Raw genomic sequence first — 7,806 nt, forward strand, 5'->3', positions numbered from 1 at the left:
TGGTAGGGTGAAAACACTCCTACAATAATAGTCACATACAATCTACAGATAGCCTGTTTGATTTAAAGCTGCACTATAAAATTTTTCTGATAGGTGTTGGCTGCCTGCTTCTCTAAATCCAGTCCAAGTTTATTTGTTTAGCACATTTTATAAACAAGACAGTTTCCAAAGTGCTGCACATAGCAATGTTAAACAACTATAAAAGCATTAGAAATAACGTCCGGACATAAGGAACTAATAAAAACATGAACAAAGGCCAAATAAATATAATAAAACAAATAAATTAAAACAATAAAATAAATAAAAGCAGCACTAAAAGTAACAAAACAAAGGTGTTAAACGCCATGGAGTAGTTAAACATTCACTAGTATTTTGAAAAGGGTGTTTTTATTGCTCGAAAAGACCTTGCCACACTGTGAGCAGGGTCACGTCTCCACAGATCTGACATGTAACTTGGTCTGGTAGCGTGATCTTCCAGAGAGATTAGAAGAATGGGGGTGGGATTAAATAAATCTTTTTCTTTCCACTCCTTTTTGGGCAATTTCTTGTTGTTATTTCTGCTATGATTTCATGAATGCTATATGTTCCATTGTAAAAGAATGTAAGGTACATTTTTTACTTGCCCAAAATAAAGACATAAATAAATTAAATAAACTTCTTGTCTCCATAAAGACTGATAAGTGTTACACCATACTGTATAGGCCAGGGGTCTCCAACTTTTTCCTCCAATGAGCTATACCTTTAGGAAACAAAAACTGCAAGAAGAGTATATATTAGAGCCACAGCAAACCTTAGTATTTGGATTTAAAATGTTCTTTCATGCATTTTAGATGATTTTGGACATCAATATAACAAAAAACAAGAAAATACAATGGCTACAATTGGCAATATACTACTATAGTAAACAGATTTATTTGTGTAGTACCAGAATAAGGGGGTACTTGAGTTCTTGGTTCCTTAATGTGGCTTCGAAATGGCATGTGTTTTGGAATGCTGCCTGGCTCACTATGTTTTGACTTGTCCGACTTCACTCCAACAAGAGGAAGTTGACTTATGTGTCTTCATGTGGCCGCTTATAACAACCGTCTAACGTAATGCAGTAAAAATAGGCATATTTACAACTCTAACTGTTGGCAGTGTTTATAAATAAGCACTGATCTAATAAAACAAAATAAAAGTAGATCTTATAAACTCCTTGTCAGAAGTTAAACATAGTGCTTTGTGTATTTAAAGGAACTCTGTGTTACTTTGCTGCACTTATCTGTGGTGAAAAGCATCAAGAAAAGTTACAGGTCAGATCTGTGAAGGGGCAACCCAGCTCACATGCATGTTTTTCCAGGTATTTTGAGCAATAAATCCACCCACAATAATAATAATAATTAGAGCCCGACCGATATATCGGTTGGCCGATATTATCGGCTGATATGGGCACCTGGGGCTGATAGGGGCCGATATTTCACGTGGGCATGTGATACGTCGTTATAAATCTTAGACTCTCTACATTCTGTTCATTTAATCCAATTTACAGACAGATAAATGTCCTAATATGTGGCTCCACATCAGTATTTATCTACGGAGTCATTTGTGTGTGTGTGTCCGTACTGTCCCTGAACACACCACAGAGTCGCGTCACTCACGTGTGTTTGTTTACACGTGCAGACACAGAACCAAACACTGAGATTATATTCTTTTTACGGACAATCGGTTTGAGTCTGGATTAAAAGGACATTTATTAGTGCAGATTTGTGATGTGAGGAGGAGCCTGTGTGAGCGGTGAGTGTTGGAAATATGTCGACTCTGAAGCTAGTTTTTGTCATTTGTTATGGGTTAGCTGCTGTAGCTCCCGCACATAAACTGACTGTTTTCTATTGGTCTGTTCTAAAGTGACTATATTGGCCGTATATTTGCTACTGGACCTGCACTGATATGTAAATGAGCTGTGAATAGAGGTGTGAATTATGACATTTGCGCATATAATTAATTACCGCGGCGCGCACGTATTTACGGCTAAAGGCTAATAGCGCTAGTTTCTTTACTAGTTATGGGTCAGTCGCGAACGAAATGACTCTTAGAACCGGCTCTGTAAAGGGAACGACGGGAGACTGATCCTTATTGGGAGCCGTGTTTTCTCTTTCTCTCACTTTTTTTCTCTTCACGCTGCGTGCAGACTCGTGGTTTGACAGCGGCAGCGGCTAAAAACAAAACTTTGAGAAATATGCGTGTACGTAGGATAAAAAAAAAAAAAAAAAAAAAAAAAAAACCGAGCATATTTGACTGTAGTTTAGCATAAAATAAATAAGTCCCGGTTTAGTCCTTTTTCAGTCCTGGTTTAGACCTGGTTCAGTCCTGATTCAGTCCTGCTTTAGACGTGCTTTAGACCTGCTTGCAACAAAACAATCTGAAGAGCCACTTGGGAGCCAAAAGAACCAGCAGGTTTTAGTGAGCCGAGCCAAAAGAGCCGGTTCTCTAAAAAGAACTGGAATACCCATCACTAGTGTCTAGAATGTGATGCAAAAATGCCATTAGTCCAACCTACTGTCTGTAAATATGATGTAAAGAGGCAGAATAACAATAAATGTTGCCTAAATAAACCCAATTCAAACTCCACCAGAGCCAAACCTAAGTTTTTTAAACAATTCAACATTTACAGTGTATTTTTACATCACTAAATATATCGGCGATTATATCGGCTATCGGCAGCTCCAACTCCCATTATATCGGTTTCATATCGGCCACAGCAAAATCCATATCGGTCGGGCTCTAATAATAATAGCTAAAAATATAAACTTAATGCAGTTAGGGTGACCAGATGTCCCTATTTACCCGGGACAGTCCCAGTATTGAGCCCTGTGTCCCCTGTCCCAGCAGATTTATCCAAGAAATGTCCCATGTGTCCCTATTTTTGACCAGTCTGATCTAAATCAGGACTAAACTAAGATTAAACCAGGACTACATCAGGTCTAAACCAGGACTAAAACAGGACTGCCACAATTTTTGACTAATCTGATCCATGCCAACAGTAAAGAGGAGCATACATTGTCAGCCAAAATATAGAAATCCATGTTTGTAAATGACCATAAAGCAAAAAAATGCAGAGACGGAAGTCCATCAGATTATGACTGACGTGAGAATGCACACGCTCTTTTCACTTTTACTTATGCCAACCGTCCCAACCTAGGTGTGTCCCCATTAAGAATTTTAAAAATCTGGTCACTCTAAATGCAGTATAATAACATCATGGAGACAAGCACATGGTAGATTCTTCACCAGGAAACTTACACGTGCTTCTCTTACAAGTTACAACACATTTTCTCAGTCAGGCTATTTTGTTTACATATTTTCCCTCTCATTACCCGCAAGCACATTCCTGGAGTGCCTGAAATGCCCTTTTTTCTTTTTCTTCTGTGCTTTCTCTTGGAATGAGACAACTTTGCATTGAAAGTGTTGAATTTTGTGATTCAAAGTGCAATAACGAATTTCTGAGATGTTCCTTACTAAATTATTGCTTCCCCAAGTCAGTTCAAAGAGATTACTGTCGTAAAAGGAATTTAGAAAAAAAATAAATAAAATGATTAGAACCAAGTATCTTTCCTTTCCAGTTCCCCCTAAAACGAAGGAGACACAAATTAAAATTCTGAATAAAATTTATCCAACCAATGAATTCCTAAAATAAAAATTCAAATTTGTGACAGGTAAATGAGGACATATTTTCTTTTTGTATGATTTTGTGCAACAATTTGGTTTGATTTTCAATGTTGGCTTCAGACCAGGGGAATTTAGTTTGCCCTTCTAACCATAATAGAAATCAATTTGGTGTATTAATGGATAACAAAAGAATGAACAACAATCTATTGATTTTAGGAAAGCATTTTATTCACAAATGTTGTTTTTTAAGAACCAAAATGTGGCACACTTGAAGAATGACCTGAGGCTTTTTGTTGGCTCACTGGGCCTAGTTGGGAGAAAGGAGACCAGGTTTCTTGTATCCTTTTTGAGTGAGTCTGGTTTGTTCCTTTGAACTGGAGCTTTGAAATTGCCCTTTTTTGTATGTAAACGTGTTCTCCAACAGGCTTCTACAGCTCCACTCAAACAGTGAGAGATACAGGACTACATTCATACCATACTCTATACAACTGTACAACAACTCACCTTAATGCAACAGATAACGCTCCCTGCAACTGTACAACAATTCACCCATATGTAACAGATAATACTCCCTACAACTGTACAACAGCTCACCTTTATAACCCCATGCCCTGTCAGCAATCATATCATTATTGCACATTATGGTCTTCCTATAGTGATGATAGTTGATGAGTACACCAACAAGGCCAGTTACGTCGCCCGGATTGGCGTCACCGGGGCCTCACCCTGGAGCCAGGCCTGGGGTGGGTGCTCGCCAGCGAGCGCCTGGTGGCCGAGCCTCCCCCACGGGGCTCGGCCGGGCTCAGCCCGAAGGAGCGACGTGGGGCCGTCCTCACGTGGGCCCACCACCCGCAGGAGGATCCATATGGGGCCGGTGCAGAGAGATCTGGGCAGCAGTCGACGGCGGGGGCCTCGGCGACCAGATCTCCGGACATGGAGACTAGCTCTGGGGACATGGAATGTCACCTCGCTGGGGGGGAAGGAGCCTGAGCTTGTGCGGGAGGTTGAGCGTTACCGACTAGATATAGTCGGCCTCACCTCCACGCACAGTTTGGGCTCTGGAACCCAACTCCTTGAGAGGGGCTGGACTCTCCATTTCTCTGGCGTTGGCCGCGGGGAGCGGCGGCGGGCTGGTGTGGGCCTGCTCATTGCCCCACAGCTCAGTCGCTGTGTGTTGGAGTTCACCCCGGTGAACGAGAGGGTCGCGTCCCTGCGCCTTCGGGTCGGGGACAGGTCTCTCACTGTGGTGTCGGCCTACGGGCCGAACAGCAGTGCAGAGTACCCGGCCTTCTTGGAGTCCTTGGGAGGGGTACTAGACAGTGCACCGACCGGGGACTCCGTTGTTCTCCTGGGGGACTTCAACGCCCACGTGGGCAACGACAGTGACACTTGGAGAGGGGTGATTGGGAGGAACGGCCTCCCCGATCTGAACCCGAGCGGTGTTTTGTTATTGGACTTCTGTGCTAGTCACAGTTTGTCCATAACGAACACCATGTTCGAGCACAAGGGTGTCCATAAGTGCACGTGGCACCAGGACACCCTAGGCCGGAGGTCGATGATCGACTTTGTCGTCGTGTCATCTGATCTCCGGCCGCGTGTCTTGGACACTCGGGTGAAGAGAGGGGCTGAGTTGTCAACTGATCACCACCTGGTTGTGAGTTGGGTTCGCTGGCGGAGGAGGAAGCCGGAAAGACCTGGCAGGCCCAAGCGTGTAGTGAGGGTCTGTTGGGAACGTCTGGCGGAGCCCTCTGTCAGAGGGACCTTCAACTCGCACCTCCGGGAGGACTTCTCCCGGATTCCGGGGGAGGCCGGAGATATGGAGTCCGAGTGGGCTTCATTCTCGGCCTCTATTGTCAATGCAGCTGCTCGGAGCTGTGGGCGTAAGGTCTGTGGTGCCTGTCGCGGCGGCAACCCCAGAACCCGGTGGTGGACACCGGAAGTAAGTAAGGGATGCTGTCAAGCTGAAGAAGGAGTCCTATCGGGCCTTGCTGGCTCGGGGGACTCCTGAGGCAGCTGACAGGTACCGGCGGGCCAAGCGTGCTGCAGCCCGTGTGGTCGCGGAGGCAAAAACTCGGAGCTGGGAGGAGTTCGGGGAGGCTATGGAGAAGGACTATCGGACGGCCTCAAAGAGATTCTGGCAAACCGTCCGGCGCCTCAGGAGGGGAAAGCAGTTCTTCACCAACACTGTTTACAGTGCGGGGGGAGAGCTGCTGACCTCGACTGGGGACGTTGTCCGGCAGTGGAAGGAATACTTTGAGGATCTCCTCAATCCCACCGTCACGTCCTCCGAGGAGGAGGCCGAGGCTGGGGACTCGGAGGCGGACTCATCCATCACCCTGGCCGAAGTCACTGAGGTGGTTGGCAAGCTCCTTGGTGGCAAGGCTCCGGGGTTGGATGAGATCCGTCCTGAGTACCTGAAGTCTCTGGATGTTGTGGGGCTGTCTTGGCTGACACGCCTCTTCAACATCGCGTGGCGGTTGGGGACAGTACCTCTGGACTGGCAAACCGGGGTGGTGGTCCCTCTGTATAAGAAGGGGGACCGGAGGGTGTGTTCCAACTATAGGGGGATCACACTTCTCAGCCTTCCCGGTAAGGTCTATGCCAGGGTACTGGAGAGGAGAATCCGGCCGATAGTCGAACCTCGGATTCAGGAGGAGCAGTGTGGTTTTCGTCCTGGCCGTGGAACACTGGACCAGCTCTACACTCTCCATAGGGTGCTCGAGGGTTCATGGGAGTTTGCCCAACCAGTCCACATGTGTTTTGTGGATCTGGAGAAGGCATTTGACCGTGTCCCTCGTGGTGTCCTGTGGGGGGTGCTCTGGGAGTATGGGGTCCGGGGCCCTTTGCTAAGGGCTGTCCGGTCCCTGTATGACCGGAGCAGGAGCTGTGTTCGCATTGCCGGCAGTAAGTCAGACCTGTTCCCGGTGCATGTTGGACTCCGCCAGGGCTGCCCTTTGTCACCGGTTCTGTTCATTGTATTTATGGACAGAATTTCTAGGCGCAGTCAGGGGCCGGAAGGGGTCCGGTTCGGGGACCACAGGATTTCATCTCTGCTGTTTGCGGACGATGTTGTTCTGTTGGCTTCATCGAGCCAGGACCTGCAGTGTGCACTGGGGCGGTTTGCAGCCGAGTGTGAAGCGGCTGGGATGAAGATCAGCTCTTCCAAGTCCGAGGCCATGGTTCTCGACCGGAAAAAGGTGGCTTGCCCTCTCCGGGTGGGTGGGGAGTCTTTGCCTCAAGTGGAGGAGTTCAAGTATCTCGGGGTCTTGTTCACGAGTGAGGGAAGGACGGAACGTGAGATTGACAGGCGGATCGGTGCAGCTTTGGCAGTGATGCGGTCGCTGTATCGGACCGTTGTGGTGAAGAGGGAGCTGAGTCGAAAGGCGAAGCTCTCGATTTACCGGTCAGTCTTCGTTCCTACTCTCACCTATGGTCATGAGCTCTGGGTAGTGACCGAAAGGACGAGATCGCGGATACAAGCGCTCGAAATGAGTTTCCTCCGCAGGGTGGCTGGGCGCTCCCTTAGAGATAGGGTGAGGAGCTCAGTCACACGGGAGGAGCTCGGAGTAGAGCCGCTGCTCCTCCACGTCGAGAGGAGCCAGTTGAGGTGGCTCGGGCATCTGTTCCGGATGCCTCCTGGGCGCCTCCCTCGGGAGGTGTTCCGGGCATGTCCCGCCGGGAGGAGGCCCCGGGGAAGACCCAGGACACGCTGGAGGGACTATGTCTCTCGGCTGGCCTGGGAACGCCTCGGGGTCCCCCCAGAGGAGCTGGAGGACGTGTCTGGGGTGAAGGAAGTCTGGGAGTCCCTGCTTAGGCTGCTCCCCCCGCGACCCGGCCCCGGATAAGCGGACGAAAATGGATGGATGGATGTATGTCTTCCTATAACCTCTTTTTTAAAGCTGTGATTTTATATTTTATTACTTGTCTTTCTGTTTTATTTTGATTTATAATACATTTATATAACTATGTCTTTTTTGACCCCTGTCTCTTGCTATCTTTCTTGCCACTTATTTAGAATTTATTATTACCATTTATATTTTTGCTCTTTGTTATTATATTGTGCTGTGTGAGCTACTGTGTCCAAATAATAAGTCAAAGTCTAATTGTTTTTGTTCTTTTTTTTTTTTTTTTTTTTTTTTTTAGACCTTTGTGAGGTGCATT

This window comes from Boleophthalmus pectinirostris, unplaced genomic scaffold (genome assembly GCF_026225935.1).
Source record: "Boleophthalmus pectinirostris isolate CB_2022bp ecotype Guang Dong unplaced genomic scaffold, ASM2622593v1 HiC_scaffold_21, whole genome shotgun sequence".
Lineage (NCBI taxonomy): Eukaryota > Metazoa > Chordata > Actinopteri > Gobiiformes > Gobiidae > Boleophthalmus > Boleophthalmus pectinirostris.